Below are 18,099 nucleotides of genomic sequence, written 5' to 3'. Positions count from 1 at the left end.
AGCTGACAGGACCGGGGGCTGCACCACTGAGTCGGGACCTGAGGCTGACGAATACCCCTGCTGCGGGTCACCTCTATCACCAACGCTGACCCCTGAGCCCTGCGGAGTAGAGACACTGCCGTGGCCGGGGGCCGCAACTCTGAATCAAGGCCTGAGGCGGACGGACGCCCCTTCTCCATGCCATACTGTCACTGAGGAGAGTGATGTACCCGTGAAAACGCCCCCATTGGCGCGCTGTGCTTCCGGGGGGCCCCGGTTAGCCACAACAGCCGGAAGTCCTGCACCACCATTGAGGGGAGCGATGTACCCCTGAAAACGCCCCATTGGCGCCCTGTGTCCCCAGGGGGCCCCGGATAACTACGACAGCCGGACAGCCTGCGCCGCACGCCTGAGGAGACCCCACCGCGCCACGCTGCTGTGAGAAAGGCGCGCATCACTACTGCACGCGAATACGCGACCACGGGCCCCATGCCGGAGTGAACTTGGCCCTCTTCTCCTTGTGCGGCCCTGACGAGATCCAAGACGTCCCCGCCTTCCCTTCAGCTCATACCGCGGGACTTCGGAGCGAACTTTCTCACGATCCAGCTTTCCCGGATGCCCTACGCTGCAGCCCTGGGAACCCGGGGCATTGGACAGGCTTGATTACCCGTGTGACGCCATTGTGGTCGACCCACGGCAACCACGCTTCACCCCCTGGCCTACCGTCCGGAGACCCTATCTTCCGGTCACCCACTGAATGGGGCCTGAACTTTCGCTACGGGCATGATCAGCCTTGTCTCTGGGGCGATCAACAGCCAACCATTTGCCCCCAGCCCGAGCGCACAGTCCGGATCTGAGGACGCAGAGGTACGCCAGTGATGGGATCCAAGCACTGGTCGAGGCAGACGAAGACTGTACGGAGCCCTCGGACCCCCTCCCCTGCCGGACCTCCAAGACCCGGTCGACTGAAAGGCAACCAATGGCCCCCCATAATGGGCCGCCGAGCAGCAGGCACCGCACAGGGAATGGACCCTCAGAAACTACCGCCCCAACCACCCACCTCTGCTGCACAGCGTGATGTACAGGACAGTACGGACTCTACCTCTCGAAAACTAGATCAGGCCCTTGCAGCCATAGAACATTCCAGAGTGGCGATGGAAACCAAATTCAACGCTCTAGCTACGGATTTCAACCTTCTCCGCGGAGACCACAGGAAATTGTCTGACAGGGTTTCCCAGGAGGAAAAAACGGTGCAGTCACTCAACCCGCAAGTGCAACAACACCAACACGACATTATGGATCTCCAATTCCGCCTCAAGGCCTTAGAATCCAAGACGGATGATTTGGAAGGGCGCTCCCAAAGGAGCAACATCCGCGTCATGAACCTGCCGGAGGGGGCGGAGGGGACTGATCCTATACAGTTCATCACAGACTGGATCAAAACTTTTACACCAGCTACAGACCTGACCCCTTATTTCTCCATCGAAAGGGCGCATCGTGTACCGTCCCGCAAACCTAAACCAGGCCTGCCCCGCGACCATTCCTGCTGAAATTACTGCACTTCCGGGACAGAGACCCGATCCTCAGGGCGGCCAGGGCGCACAGGCGACTGCAGGTAGAAGACAAACAGGTTATGCTCTTCCCTGACTACTCTTGTGCAGTCTAACAACAACGAGCCACCTTCCAGGAGGTAAAACGTACACTCAGACAGAGGAATGTCCAATATGCCCTTCTGTTCCCGGCGAGACTCAAAATCATTCACGACGGAACCACACATTTCTTTGTGAATCCAAAAGAAGCAGACACCTGGGTGGAGCAACATGTCCCCCGTCGTCCGTCGGCACCGAGCACACAGAATGCCCCACACACAGTGTCCGCTCTGCTCAACCGGGGAATGGCTCTCCGGACCTCTCCCAAATCATCGCAGAGCGCAGGAAGAGATACAGGCGGTGACTGCGCTCGGACCAACAGGGGAGGAGTCAGATATGGATAAAGGGCCTCACCTGTTCAGCTCTGAAGATGAAGCCAGCGACGCACCGGCCTCCCGCGATGGGTCTCAGTCACCCACGGTGGTGACACCGCAAACCGCAGACCTACTCATGTAACGTAGGCAGCTACGGGACGAATACTAGTTGCCTTACCCCGAGCTACACGGGATCACCCTATGACTCCTCCTGGGCCCGAATATTTGCAAAAAGACGGGAACCGGTGAGAACGCCCCGACGGGCGCAGGTTTTCGACCCTGGCATCCCAGACTGCCACTGGAAGGCGACCGGACCCTGCGAGACACCCAAGGGATTAGTCCCATTGTTACTACTATACTGGCCGTAGAGCCGGCGGCACCAGGGAGAACACCTAGCCGCCACCCCACGATTACAAACTAAAGACTGATTATGCACTATTGATTGGACGTGTTGCCTTGCGCGAAAGGTCCCCCCAATTGAGAATGTTCCCCACAGTTCAGGTTTCCTACCCCTTCACGTAGTTATATTCCTAGACCAATTCCGAGGCGGGCTGCGAAGTACTTTTTAGAATCGCACATTTCTGAGCGATTGGAGGTGGACAGAGGGCGGGGGGTGGGCTCAGCGACTCGGGAGGTGTCATCCCACAGGTCGCATGCACCTTGTTATTCACCTCGGATGACTACCCTACCTAATACAGATATCAAATTCGTGACCTTAAACGTTAGGGGTATGCACACGGCCACAAAACGATACTCTATTTATGCCCACATCAAGCGTCAGCAAGCACAGGTGGCCCTCCTACAGGAGACCCACCTGACGGAACAAGAAGTAAGCCGCCTCCACAGAAAAAGGCGGGGTATTATATGTGCCACAAAATACTCGCCCTTTTCACGGGGCACGTTAATCTGGATTAGACCAGGCGTGCCGTTTAAGGAACAGCATAGACTGATAGACAATGAGGGGAGATACACCATCATTAGTGGCTTACTATAGGGCCAACCGCTCTTGATCGGCTGCATATATGCCCCGAATACGGAACAAGAACAGTACTGGGACAAACTAACTACAGTGTTGGCACAACACACAACGATGCCCTGGCTTTTAGGTGGGGATTTCAATTGTGTACTAGACATCCTTTTAGATAAATCACACCCCCCCCACCACACTCCCCGGCACGCAAACAGACAGACCACTTCCGCAGATGGCTGGAACACTGGGCGTTAGCAGATGCATGGAGAACGCTGCACCCGGCATCTAAGTTATTTTCCTTCCCATCCGTTCCCCATAACCTCCGAGTATGCCTCGACCGATTTCTATGCTCCACAGATATCCTCCCGAAAATACAGCACGCTGACTACCTGGGGCGAATAGTGTTAGATCACGATGCACATGTGGTGTCCCTTCGCTGGAGACCACCCCACCCTCCGATTCCTACTTGGAGGCTCCCACAGGAATCCTCACGGATCAAGCTTTTAAGCACACACACAGGGATTTCATTCAGGAACACTTGCAACACAACGCGGGTTCGACCACGTCTAGGGCTACGGAATGGGACGCATACAAGGTCACCGCCTGGGGCCATTGCATTCAACAGGTAGTAGGGGTCCGCACGGCACTACAGCATGCGTTACACACCTCTGAAACAGCGCTAGCGCAATTGTCCCGTGCCTCGGACCAAGGCCTAGCCACCCCAGAACAAGTCACCTCAGCTAAACTCACACACGCGGAAACGCTCCAAGACCTACGCAAATACAACTTCCATCTGTACGCCACACAAGCTCACATAGAGGGTAACAGAACAGGGGCTCTCCTAGCGTGGATAGCCAAACAAGACGTGATTACACAGCCTATCACTGAAATGCGGGATGAGGCCGGCGAACTCCGTACCTCACAAATTGACATCCTGCGGGTGTTTAGTAATTACTACACGACGATATACCAAACTCCTGAACAGACCACGCCCCATACGCTGGCACACTTCCTGGGAACCCACACACTTTCCACGATCTCTGAGGCGGACAAAAAAGATCTCGACAGTAAAATTACGCTCCCGGATATTAAACACGCTATCAGGTCCCTTGCGAGAAAAAAGACACCCGGGATGGATGGATTCCCATTAGAATACTATAGCACATTCGCGGCCCAGATAGTACCCCACTTAGTGACTATGTACGAGGAAGCCCTGTCCACAGGTACTCTACCTGCGTCCTTCCGTGAATCCATAATAGTGACCTTCCTCAAACCCCCACAGGGACCCCACGTGCCTCTCCTCATACAGACCCATCACACTCCTCAACACGGACTGTAAAATACTTGGGAAGATCCTAGCGGATCGTTATAGCCAAATCCTGCTGCCTCTAATTCACCGTGATCAATGCGGCTTTGTATCCGGGCGCAATACTTCCCACAATTTGAGACGCCTTTTTCATATCCAAGACAATGTAAAGGACAGGTTCCCTCATGCGGCCTGCCTGATCTTTGACCTGGAGAAAGCGTTCGACACCTTACTATGGCCACACCTGTTCGCGGTTCTCCAGGCCCTGAATACAGGCCCAACTTTAATGGCATATACCCGGCTCCTATACGGAGGCCTTACCTCTAGAGTGCGGATCGCTAAACTAATCTCCGCCCCATTCCCGATAGAGAGAGGAACCAGACATGGGTGCCCTCTTTCCCCTCTCCTTTTCGCATTAGCGGTTGAACCCTTGGTCAGGCGGCTGCGTCAGGAGGGAGACGACTGGGGGATCCCGATTGCAGGAACGACCCACTGTATATCCCTCTACGGAGATGATCTGCTTCTTTATGTCCGCGATGTGACGAGCAATCTCACACCGATATGGACTACCCTACAAGCCTTTGGAGCCCTCTCCGGCCTCAGGGTCAATTGGGACAAGTCGACCGTCTACCCCCTTGGACCTCATGTGGCACCGCACGAAGTGTCGCTAGGCACCCAGACATTGCACTGGAACGGAGATGCCCCCAGATACTTGGGAGTGCGACTCTACCATTCTCCGACGGAGCTCAACGAGGACAACCACCGTAAGGCACTGGCGGGCCTGCGATCGGCGGTTAATTTTTGGAAGACTCTGTCGAGTGGCTATAGCCAAAATGATAATGGTAACCAGACTGCTATACCACTTCGCCATCCTACCGGTGAAACCGCCTCGGTCATTCTTCTGGGAACTAGACTCCCTCCTCACAACACTGATATGGGGCAATAGCCGACGCAGAGTGGCACTGCGCACGCTCTATTTACCAACCAAAGAGGGGGGCTTGGGCGCCCCTTCTTTTGAATCATACTTTCTAGCCGCACAACTCCAGTGGCTGTCCCACTGGACGGGGGAGCGCCACGATAGGGAGACGACGATGACAGCTGGCAAGATACCTCCACCGATCATCAGACGGATGCTTCTACCTGGGACCAAACCGTCCCGCACCCACCCACTCCAGGTATCCGTCGCGTGCAAATGTATGATGCGCATTCATCGCATGTCCAAAGGCCGACCACTCTATTCCCCACTGTTGCCCCTAGTGGGACTCCCTCGAGGAGCCTTGCACTACACCACTAGGACCATACAGACGTGGACGGACCATGATGTGACGGAGGCGGAGGCACTGTTCCAGGAGGGTCAACTACGTACTTTCGAACAGCTGGAGGGGTGGTATGACCTTCCATGGGGACAATTCCTCATGCACAGACAACTAGTGGACAGCGCACAGCCGTTCTGGAATCTCCAAGACGGCGAACTGCCCACACACCCGGTGCTCCACACGATCCTCCGCATGGGAGCCGGTAGGCACCTCATTAAATGGCACTACAAGGCAATTAGGTAACTGACTAATGTCCCCCTAGACACTCTACGTCAGGCCTGGGAAGACGACGTCGGTAGGGTGTTTCATGACACGGAGTGGTTGCGCGCCTTGGAGTACACGAAGAAGGAATCAAGGAATGCACGGTTTAAGAGCATACAATTTAACGTGCTGCACCAAGCCTATCTCACCCCAGACAGGCTTCACCGGTACTATCCAGACACGCCGTTTAATTGTCCGCGCTGTTAACCACCAAACGCGACTTTTCAACATATGTTCTGGGACTGTCCCTCCCTCCACCGCTACTGGTCCACACGATACATCGCACACTCCTCGCACTGGCTAGTCTACCGCACATTGACTCCTGGGAGGTCTGCGCACTGGGACTCTACAAGCGCAAGAAAACCGAAAAAGTACAGTGGCGCTTCACTTCCCTCGCCCTCCTATTAGCCAAACGAGCCATCGCAATGCACTGGAGAGCGCCCTCGGGTCCTCCAGTGGCGGCCTGGATTGGGGCAGTGAACAAATGGGGGGCTGCAGAGGCAGAGATCATATGTGCGGAGGAGGTGCAGGGAACACGCAAACACCCCATTTCCCTGGAATGGGCACAACTGCTCATACAATTTAAGCAGGAAACAACCCCGGATGACACATCGGAACCGTCCCCCCGCCCCACCCGCGCTTCTCCGCGACGCCTTGATTCCCCCATACTGTCTGCCCGACACTGAAGTCTCACCCCCCCAGGCCTGACAGCTTGCCCTCGTGCCCCATTGTCGTTGCGATCCACTGACCCCTGGCCGGATGACCCCCCCCTTACAACCCTGGGACCCCCTGAACCTCCTGGCCCTCGGGCTGCACCCCCCCGCGCCCTCGACACACTGCGTCCATAAACACCCGCTAGCTCGCCACACGTTATCCCACCGCTCATACATCTAGGAAAAGTTTACCCCCATAGTTCCGAGTTTAGTGCCTAGCCGGTACCTTATTACCGACACGCACGCATTGTTCTTTTGTTTCTTCTCCTGTGTACCCTCATTTAGCACAATAGTGAAGGTTTGCATGTACGCACACGGGGTCATCACTCCCATTCACCCCCAGCCCGCACACCATACCAGTACGACTCGGATGAGCTCTTACCTTAACACCCTCAGCTCCCGGAGCGGCGCTCCCACAAGTCACAGAGTGCAACTTGCTTCATCCACTCAAGACATGGGCTGGGGGGGCATATCTACTGTTCCTTTCTCATGGTGCATTTTATGTAACCCTGTATGTCGTACAGACTTGAGCACATGATTGACTGATGTATTTACCCCCCCTCCTTGAGGGGCGTATATTTGTAAAACCTGAATAAAAATATTCAACAAAAAAAAAACAATGACCAGCTACAATATGCAAAAAGAACATTACTGCACTTTCTTCCACTTTTACTTGAACTGTGTTAGGGGTAGCATTTTGCTGGTGAACACCCTTCACAAGCTGCATCACACTGAATGAGTGATGAAGGCAGAAGTACTTAACCAGATTAACTTAATTTATCCATGATTAGCGCATGCCTTTAATTGGATAGCAATTAGGGAAAATGTGCTTGCCTCTAACTTGCATTAGACCAGTGCTTTAAATGGGCCGGTACTCACCGGTACTTAGTACCGGCACTACTAAATTTGTGGCGCTTGAGTACCGGAACTTCTATTTGTCCAAAAGAGAGTACCGGTACTCATGGGGCCGTAAATCAAATTCCGTGAAATTGACAATAAACAAAAATGAGCGCCTCACAGCTGACGAGTGGGACCTTTTCCGTGAAGCACTCGGATCGAGTGCTAATCTCTCCTTGAAATGTGCTAATTGAGCGGCGGCCCGCGGTATTCATTCTGAGCTGGCAGAAAGTTTGGGAGGGGCCCGAGTCACACTGTGATTACAGACACGGTGTCCACTCAGGCTCTGTTGAGACATTAGCCCAGTAGGTGTGTGGGCAGGGCCTGCTAACAGGCATATCTCCTGTCTCTTGGAAGCAAAGGCTTCCTGCTGGCATAGCCGAGTACAGCAGCAGGAAGGTGGTGACAGTGACACTGCTAATTATGCCGGGATTCTTCTTCTGTTAACAGACAGGAAATGTCTCATTCAAAAGTAATTATCTTTTTTCCTGAAACAAATATACGCTGATTGTCTAATTTTGAGTAAGTGGAATGTTTTGGTTTTAGAATGCATACAATACTATTTCACCTGTAGTGTGTATGCCCTAGAGGATGGTAAGGAATGCTGGCTATGTGTGCACATTGTGTATTTTTGGTGTTACGCCTACACAGAGTAAGATCATTCCCTCGTCTTACTGTGAAAGCTGTTTGATATTGAGTAGAGATGAAGGCTGGTCGCCGAGTTGCTGGCTGTGCGAGCAGAATAACTTGATGTTCACCATTTAAGCTCATTGTGTGATTCTGGGCAACTTGCTTTAGCTAACTGTGCCTCAACTCTTAAGTGAAGCTTAATAATGGGCTAGGCATATGTACAAGACGTGTGCTTGAACACATCTTTACTTAGCGTTTGTAGTTAACTATTTGTGAGTTTCAGTAATTGCTGGGCCTTGTCACAATGGTTTGCAGGCTTCCAGATGTATTTCCCAGGCACTTTCAAGTTGTGCATGAGTTTATTGCATATGGCGGACCACAAATGGGTGTTCTTGTTGCATTATTGTGGTTTTCCATTCACTCCATACGTGTATTTGTTGTTGTTCGTATACAGCTATGTTGCAAGTGAAGTGTTAGTCATCCTATCATACACTGCAGCTTAGCCCTCCAAGTTATGGGAAGACGTGACTGCTCTTTCCTATCAGTGTTTTGCACGGGATTGCCTTCTGCATTATTCTCGCTACCCAATAGACTTTCATTTGTGTCTACAGTGACCTTTAAACAGCTCCTCCCATTGGAAGGTGAAGCGCATGGCAATGGAGAATGAGCTGGAATGGGGTGACATTGTTTTTGTGCTGTTGGCTGCAGAATCAGGGCTGTCTAAAAGTCATCCCAGGACAGGGGCTCACTTAACAGATATGGGAACACTGTATATAAAATAGCTTTGGCCACATCTGCAGATCTGGATTCAATGTACCAAGGCTTATAAACAACGACAGTCACAAATGCTATTACATGCATTGTACACTTACATGCTGCTTATGACATTACAGTTTGTCTTATGTGCTATGCCAATGTTAGGAAAAAAGTAGCAACTAGCATTGGCAAACCAAATAGGCCCCACTGTAGTGACCTATTGGCTATGTCAAAGTTTTTTTTGCCACATAGTGCAGCATCCCAGATGCAGCACAAAGTGGCAAAAGTTTTTTAAAAAAAACGTTATTGGGGCACCTTGTATGATTTTGTAGAAGTGCCCGCCACAGCATGTGCTCGCCTACAAAATTATGCAGTCATTTTTTTTTCTTTTTAGTTACTGATCCGGGTTGGATTGGTAACTAAAAATAAAATAAAAATGCAAAAGTGTTTTTTTCTTTTAAAGCAAGCAGGAGTGGGGGAGAATGGAAGCAACATAGAGAAGGACAGTGGAACCGACAAAGCAACAGAGAGAGGGTGTGGCTTAATGGCTAGAGTGGCCAACTTTCAAGCAAAGGAACCAAGTTCGAGTCTTACCGGGACACTCAAGCATCCCATCATTCTGAAAAAATCACTTAATCTCCCTGTGCTTAAAACTGAATGTGTCTATCTGTAATGCAAGTGGTGCTCATGTAAAGCGCTGTTACCTTTGGGTCGAGTTTGCGCTATATAAAACTGCAAAAATAAATAAATAATGTAAGTGCTTCTAAAACACATGTACTAAATGCCCTGGGTGTGTGCACAGATGTCCCTGTGCGTGTTCTTGCATGAGTGAGTGTTGTCTGCAGTGTCCAGCACTGCAGATATATAGTTTGAAACCAAACAAGCCCTGAATTACCACACCCTGCCCATGAAGCTCATGTGAAATGATGCGCTTGTAGCTAGTGCAAGGCCACTCTCTCTTCAGTGCAGATCCACTTTCTCAGCAGTATCTCAACACAATTGTATCTTGTTTTTTACAGGTCGTTTTGGGTTAACGAAGGGGCTCTGGGAAGGGTAGAGGTGGGTGAACTAACAAATTAACAAGGCTAGCCCAGTCAGAGTCGAACTAGGAAGTCTGGCTTGACCTTAAAAACTCATACATAAGTTGAGCCCTGAAAACATTACTATTGAAATAAAAGTGTATTTGTTTCATGTGGAAGCATTTCACCTTGGTGCATAAGCTTATATTACAGCATTGAGAGGAGTTTGTGCTCCCGCTGATGCCATTAGTGATCTAGGAAACAAGTCCCTATTCAGGTCTAAATCGTATATGGTCTATTTGCATTTCATGAATAAAAGCGACATTATAGTGTATTAAATCTAACACAACATTTGATTGCACCGCACACATCTGTATCTTGTGCATTTGAATATACTATCATAGGTGCTAACAAAGAAAATGGAGGCTTGGTGAGATAAAATATTTGTCTGCTATCTCACAATTTGGTCAGGTGGGGAAGCTGGGATTAATTCCTTTTTTTTAAAAAAAGATTTTTATTTGCATCTCGTAAGGCAAGTACATAATTACTCAATATAAAAAGAGAAAAAAAAGAAAATAAATAAATAAATAAACAATGTAAATTCATTATTTCCAGCCAAGAAAGAAAGCAAAGCAATCATAATCAATTTCTCCGCAAAGTAAAGCGTATCTTCAAGATGAAGGTATAACAGTAATAGCAAGAAGCAAAGAGAGAGAAAAAAAAGAAAAAAAAGAAAAAGGGAGGTATCATGACATTATCAATCCCCAGATCCTTTCCACTTTCAACTTAGCCTGAATCCCCCGTGTTGTAGCTAAAGCAGATTCCATATGATAAATTTCCTTAACCAGGCTCCACCATTCCATAACTGTCGGCGGGTTATGTTGTATCCAAGACCTTGCTAATACTAATCTCGCGCATGCCAGTACGATATTAAGTAAATCAATGTTAGTTTTATCCCCCCCAGAATAGCCAACAAGCACGTCTACTGGTGTCAAATTAATAGAGCAATCTAATTTCATAGATATAACTTCCATCACATCATTCCAATATTCACCTAGTTGTGGACAAGAAAAAAACATGTGAGTTATATCTGCAGAACTCATGTTGCACTTTGGACATTTTGTACGCTTGATTAAATTATTATTGTTTGCCCATCTAAGAATCCTTTCTGGTGTGTAATATAATTGACATATAGTTTTGAATAGTTGTAGTTTTAAATTAGAGGAGTGTATAGATCGGTGAAGGCTATTTAATGAAGAGGTAATTAAATTAGGAGCCACAGCAATTCCCAGTTTCCTAGTGTATTTTTCAGCAAGTTTTACAGAGTCATCATTTCTATGGCTAATAAAGATTTTATAGCTTAAGCTAATCCATGCTTTATCATTTTCTTTGTATATACAATCCCATAAGTTTGAATCCTGAATTTTCACTAGTTTTAGTTTCCGTACCAAATAGTCTCTTATTTGAAAATATTTAAAACGGGCTGCCTCCGATATGTTATAGCAGGCTTTCAATTGTTCAAAGGAGTAAAATCCATTGTAATCAAACAGATCTCCCAAGCTTTTAATACCCACTTCTAACCACCTACAGGCCCATTGATCATGGAATATTTCAGGTAAGCCCGGGTTAAACCACAATGGGGTTTTATGATGAAAATTAGAGGTCTTGCATTTAACCAAAATGGAGCGCCAAATATTGACCAGATCTCGAATAGTCTTAAATCTAACGCGTTTAAAGTAGTTGGGGTCGTTTATTTTGTAGAGGAACATATTTACATCCTCTCCTAGCACAAATTTGTGAAAATACATACTTTTATCTGGAATTAGTAGGCTTTGAAAGCGGGTCATGAAAGCAGCCAGATAATAAGCTTTTATATCTGGTAGACCCAGTCCTCCTTGGATAAATGGAAGTTTAAGGAGTGAAACTGCGCGACTTGCTTTCTTGTACCCCCATATGAAACTGCTAATAATTCCGTCCAATCTATTAAAGTAAGAGTTCTTTATACGTAAAGGAATTGAGCAAAAAAGATATAAATACTTGGGTAGTATTTTCATTTTTACCAAGTTAATTCGGCCTATAATACTTAATGGTAGTTTATGCCATTTCTTGAATAGTGTACTTGTTTCCTTCAATAGAGGCTCGTAGTTTAGCGCCAATATTAGATTAACATCTGATGAAATCTTTACCCCCAGGTATGTAGCCAGATCACATACCCCTTGTATTGAATTTGATGGACTATAATTCATGACAATTTGGGTCTTAGTACTATTTAATCTGTATCCAGATACAGAGCCAAAATCCCCCGCTTCTATTATAATACCCTTTAACGCTTCTTCGACATCATTGGAATAAACCGCTATATCGTCCGCGTATACAGTTAATTTAAGTGATTCTGCTCCATTAAAAAAAGTGGAGATCTGATCCCTACCTTGTAGTGCGATCAGAAATGGTTCCATTATAAGAGCAAATAATAAAGGGGATAAAGGGCACCCTTGTCTGGTCCCCCGTTTAATCGGAAAAGATGAAGAGCATTTGCCCATATAAGAAACTTTACCAGCTGGTTTATCATACAGTGCCTGAATCCAGTTCAGGAATTGGCCCTTTATACCAAAAGCAAGTAATGTGGCCCATAGAAAGTCCCACCCCACTCGGTCAAATGCCTTTTCTGCATCTAATAATATCATACCGAGTGGGGTTGACTTAATCTGCGCCACATCAAAAGCCATGATAGCCATATTAATATGCGCCGTTGTATCCCTTTTAGGGATGAAACCGTGTTGTTGGGATGATACCATTTGTGTCATTAATGGTGCAAGCCTAGTAGACAGTATTTTGGCGAATATTTTGGCGTCGCTATTTATGAGGATATAGGTCTATATGACCCTCTTTCAACAGCTGGTTTGCCTTTTTTAAGGAAAAAAATAATTTGTGTTAAGTTCCATGACCTAGGTGCTTGATCCCCTTTCCCAATAGCCTGAATCACTATAGACAGAAGTGGTATTAATTCTTCTGCGCATGTTTTAAATAGCTCTATAGGAATCGAGTCTTCCCCTGTAGCTTTCCCTGATGCCAGAGAGTAGATAGCTGTTGTAATTTCAGTCGATGTAATATCCTCAGCTAATTGAACACATTGCTCCGGGTCAATAGGTAAGACTTTATTTAGGTTTAGGTATTTCTTAATTTTGTCTTTATCCACCTCATTCTCCGGGGTGTATAGTTCCTGATAGTATTGTGCAAATTGATTTAAAATAGCCTTTGTATCTTGAAAGATTTGATTATTGGCCCCTTTAATTGCTTTAACGGCCGTCTGCGCACGGTTCTCAGCCACCCTATATGCTAATATTTTCCCTATTTGTTCCCCACCTTCATATTGGCTTAGTTGGTACTTCTTGATTTTAATTATGCTTTTTTCCCTAAAAGTCTTCTTTAAAGCTGATTTTAGATCAACCAGTTTAAGACGTAATGCCTTCTCGTCATCTCCTTTTATAAGCGCTTCAGACAGTAAATTTTCTATATTAAGTATATCCGTTGTCATTTTCTCATCTTGATTCCTACGTTCCTTATTTTGTTGCCATATATACTGCTGGGAAAACCCACGGATGCTAGCTTTACATGTATCCCAGACTATCCTTGGTGCTGCAGAGTGAATATTGAGTTCTACAAACTCCTTTATATGTTCTTTTAATTGGCCTATAAAGATAGTGTCTGTAAACAGATATCTAGGGAAAGAGAACACACGGGGAGCTTGTCTTTCCGTTGTTATCTCAAATGTCAGCATAATAGGGTTATGATCGGAAGTAACTCTAGGGCAGATTGCAATAGTGCCCTTTTCAAGGATAACATCGGAGACCCAAACCATATCTATGCGTGAGCATAGCTTGTGTGCGGCAGAGTAGTACGTATAGCCTGCTACCTTGGGGTATAGATATCTCCAAGCATCCTTAATTAGATGAGTTGCTGCTAAATCTAAAATTGCAGCCCTAGTCTTCCGCATCCTTTGAAAAGATCCCCTTCTAGTTGTATCTAGGTTATAGTCCATAATGCAGTTGAAGTCTCCGAGCATAATGAGTTCCCCTTCCCACCCAAATAGTTCCAAATTAATTTGATCAATAATCCAGGGTTCGTCCACATTAGAAGCATAGACGCCACAGATAGTGTATTTAAAACCTTCAATTACTACTTGTGCCAATGCCCATCTCCCAGCTTTATCAGTCAGTGTCTTATTTACCTCTACTCTAAGTTGTTTATGTCTTAAAATTGCTACGCCCCGGATAGAAGCGTTAAAGTTCGTGGATACTAGGACTACATAGCCGAGCTGTTCAAGTAGTTTCCTATCTTTGTTTGCTATGTGAGTCTCATTTAGTACTATAATTTGAGGGTTATACATTTTGAGCTCTTCAAACACCAGGTTCCGTTTAATTTTACTATTTAAACCAGATACATTCCACGTTAAACATTTTAATTGAAACATTTAAAATAATAGATTTTACTATCCTTGATTACGATGTATTCTAGTGTTTCCCCTTTACTACCCACTTCCCTTATCTCCCCTGAAATTATAATATACCAAGTGTACACAAAAATATCATCATCTTTGCTTATCTTCCAAATCAATATTTTTATTGGTTTACTTGCCCTCGAGATGCTTTTTTTCCCCCCTTGAAGAAGAACCCCCCACCACCCCTTGCTAAGCCCTCCCCCTCCCCTTCTGTTTCTTTCAGCAGGCCCCCCCTTTCTCCTTGCTGCCGTTGAAATGGCAGCATGCGCAGAATCGTAGCGCAGAGGATCCGGTACTATGACCAACCTAAGTATCCTGTGCTATCCCGCAGTCATTAAGGAAAGAATAAAGAAAGAGTAAAAAAGGATATAAGAAATAAGAAAAGGAAGCATAGATAGTATTGGATCAATGAGTTATCAGTAAGCAATATTAAATCAACCTAAACTGCAAATTATGTAAGAAGATAGATAGATGAATTCAAAAAGTTCAGTGATTCCAATAATTCATCGCGATATATCCAAAACTACCATGGCAGTGGACTATACAGTTTCTGCTTCAGTATAAATATCACTATCAGTATTTAGGACCATGTCCACTCTTCTCCACTTTCCATTTGTCTACCATGTGTTCCACCTCTTTTGCTTCAGAAAGATAATATGTTCGACCATTCTTTAGAACCTTTAATTTAGCAGGTTCTTGTAGAAATACCTGACCTCCCAGTTCTTTTATTGGGTCAATAAATTGTCGTAACTGCCATCGCCGATCCATAGACAACTTGCTTAGATCCGATCTAACAAAAAAAGTAGTTGAGTCCATAGTCACTGGAGTATTTGGTCTTGCCTTTAATGAAATTGCTTGTCGTAGTAGAAAATTACCGATATAGATCAAAATAGGACGTGGGTATTGGTTATTTTTGTTCCTTTGACCCAATGGAAGTCGGTGGGCCCGTTGTATTTGCGAGTCCCAGTCCCAGTCTGAAAGAGCAGGAAACGCCTTCTGAAATACATGCACTATGTATGCTCTGGCGTCCGCCCCTTCCGCTCCCTCTCCTATGCCAAAAACGCGGAGATTCTGCCTCCTCTGTCTGTTTTCTAAATCTTCAAGTATGATCTGCATATGAGAGAGTTGAGTCTCATGTCTATTCAAGACTGTTTCAGAATGAGCTCCTTTTTCCTCCGTTGATACAACCCTCTGTTGTAGTTCTTCCATATCCTGAGACAGAGTCCCGAGTTTGCCAGACATCTCAAGAAGTGAAGACTGAGTTTTGCTGCTATTTTCTCTCATCTGTGGATAGTGATGTTGTGCTTCTTGTTTTTGCTCATTAAGCAACTGCAAAATCATCTGAAAAGATGAAGAGACTTCCCCCGGCAGAGTCCAGTCCGCTAATGTAACACTTTGAGTGAGAGTGTTATCGGTATGATCAGGCCTTAACTGGTTTGACATATTGCCCATTACTGGTTCAACCATTAGGGATGGGCATGGTGAAGAAGATGAAAGAGCAGGTAATGCATCTTGCATTGGGGTAGTCAGAGATGGTGTTAGTGTTGATGTTAATAAGAGGTTCGCCCCAGTTATCTCTAATCCCTCCATATGTGTGTCAGAGGTCAAAGAAGGACCACCTATCATTCCAGTCGTTTCTCTAGATGCATAAGATCCAATAGCAGCTACCCCCAATGTGTCCACTGCCGTTGTCCCTACCGAGATTGTCCCCCTTGGTGTAGCACCTGTTTCATTCGGGCTGTTCCCAGACAGTCTCAAGGCCATTGTCTTAACACCGCCTTTTGCCTGTACCCACTTCCTTATAGGGCTGTTTTCGGCAATCATTTTCACCTTTGTTAGATTAGGTTTGCTTGTCATTTTTTAAAGTTTATTTTTCACTTTTCCTTTCCCTTTCCTTATACCACTAGTGTTTCCTTTGGCTGGGTGCGATGACATGGAGTTACCCTGATCTGGGCAATCACTATAATTCTCATCCGTGTCTGACCCATCTAAGTGCTCAGCCGATTTAATCTGATCATCTTGCTTTGCCGGCCCTGTTGCCGCTAATCCGTTTCCTTGTAGTTGGTCAGCTGCTACTAGCGATCTTTCCCCTTCAGTTAAAGTGCAATCTGATATATCTTCTATAACCTCTATTGGTAGAGAGGTACACAGGTTAGAAGACGGCGTTGAAGAGTTTATGTCTATTAAAGTTTTTATGTTGAGCTGTGACCTGTTGTCATCATCATCGGTAGCCGACAAGGTAGCCGACTGTGTCTGTGTGTCATTACTATCAGTAGGCGCAGCAGGAGCACTTGCAGCAATTTCAGTGTTAGTATCAGTAACAATGTCAATGTCAATAATATTGTGCTCCCCCCCCTGTTAAATTAGCTTTGCCTTTTGATTGAGTTAGAGAGTCAATAGTAGCAGGACATGGTATGCAATTATTAAGTGCCACATTGGGGATCTGGTTAGAGTTCACATTCAAATTTTGTATGCGGGGAAGCGTCTTACCAGCATTCAGACCAGATTTCTCCTGTTTGCTCCCTTTCTTACCGCCATCAGGAATTAAATCCGTTACAGCTACTGCCCCTGTCGCCTCCGTTGTTACTTCAAGTTCCACCGTGTTAGCTCCCGTCTGCTTTGTGGTTCTTGTGCTCCTAACAGGGTTCTTAGGCGCCATTGTGGGAAGAGTTGTTGCGGCAGTTGTTGTAGGACCAAACCAATCAAAGCCTGTTTTCCAATGAGCCAAAAAACTTGACCAGGTAAGTACTGCCCACCTCTGTGGGGTCTTCAAAGTCAGCCGCGGGAGATTAAATGTCCGAAAAATCTCTCTGAGCTCCCTGAAACGGTACTCGATAGATCGCAGCCGTAGCATCCGCCACAGGTGTTGCTCTCACACCACTTGTCCCCCAAAGCACTTTCCTCACCAGTCTCGCAGTCAGACCGTCTCCTTGGTTATGTTGAGCCTTCGCTGCTCAATTTCCAAGTGTTTCACCTCTCTCCGCCTCAGCCTTATTCTGATCCCTCCTCCTTGCTCCGTGGCCCCCCCTGCTCCCAGCAGCCAGCGTAGCGTCTACAGCTACACGCTGAGAAGTTGTTGTATAGCTGTGTGGCCTGTGTAACCTCACTCGCAGCACTCTTAGCACCTGCCGCACAAGCTGCTTCCACACTGCTTGCTCCGTTAGCTCCACGGAGTACAGAGCAGTCTCCTCACCGGGCGTATCACGTTACTTGCTCCGCTAACTCCGCAAAAGCCGCAGAAGCTGCTTCCACACTGCTTGCTCCGTTAACTCCACGGAGTACAGAGCAGTCTCCTCACCGGGCGTCTCGCAGTTTAAATTGCCTCCTCAGTCCCGTTATGCGTTCACCCGTTCGATTTCCATGTGTTTGTTAGTAAGTGCGGTCCGCTCCACTCCAGCACTCCACTCCGTGATCGTGGGTTTTCGCCTCTGGTCTGCTCTGGTCTGCTCTGCCTCCACCTATGCTCCGCGGCTCCCTGTGCGGCTCCTGCCTCGGCTCGGCTAGGGGATTGCTGTATAGCCTGCACGCCAGCGAGCAAGGTAGGTTGATTGTCGCTCAGCCCAAGTCTCGGCCGCGGGATAACAAAGTATCAAAGAGAATCAATTAGCGGTCATAGTGCTCCCGGGTCTCCGCGCTGCTCTCTGCACTGACGGCATCAATCCGCCATCTTTGTCCAAGCTGGGATTAATTCCTGAATTTCTGCAATCACATTGTGTAATTCAGCCTCTAGATGGCTTCATCTTTCTTTCTCTCCTGTATTGCAATTGAGGTCACTATTTTGTCTTAATTCT

Source organism: Lissotriton vulgaris, chromosome 10, assembly GCF_964263255.1.
Source record: "Lissotriton vulgaris chromosome 10, aLisVul1.2, whole genome shotgun sequence".
In the NCBI taxonomy this organism is placed as follows: Eukaryota; Metazoa; Chordata; class Amphibia; order Caudata; family Salamandridae; genus Lissotriton; species Lissotriton vulgaris.
Note: the sequence above shows the minus strand (reverse complement) of the source record.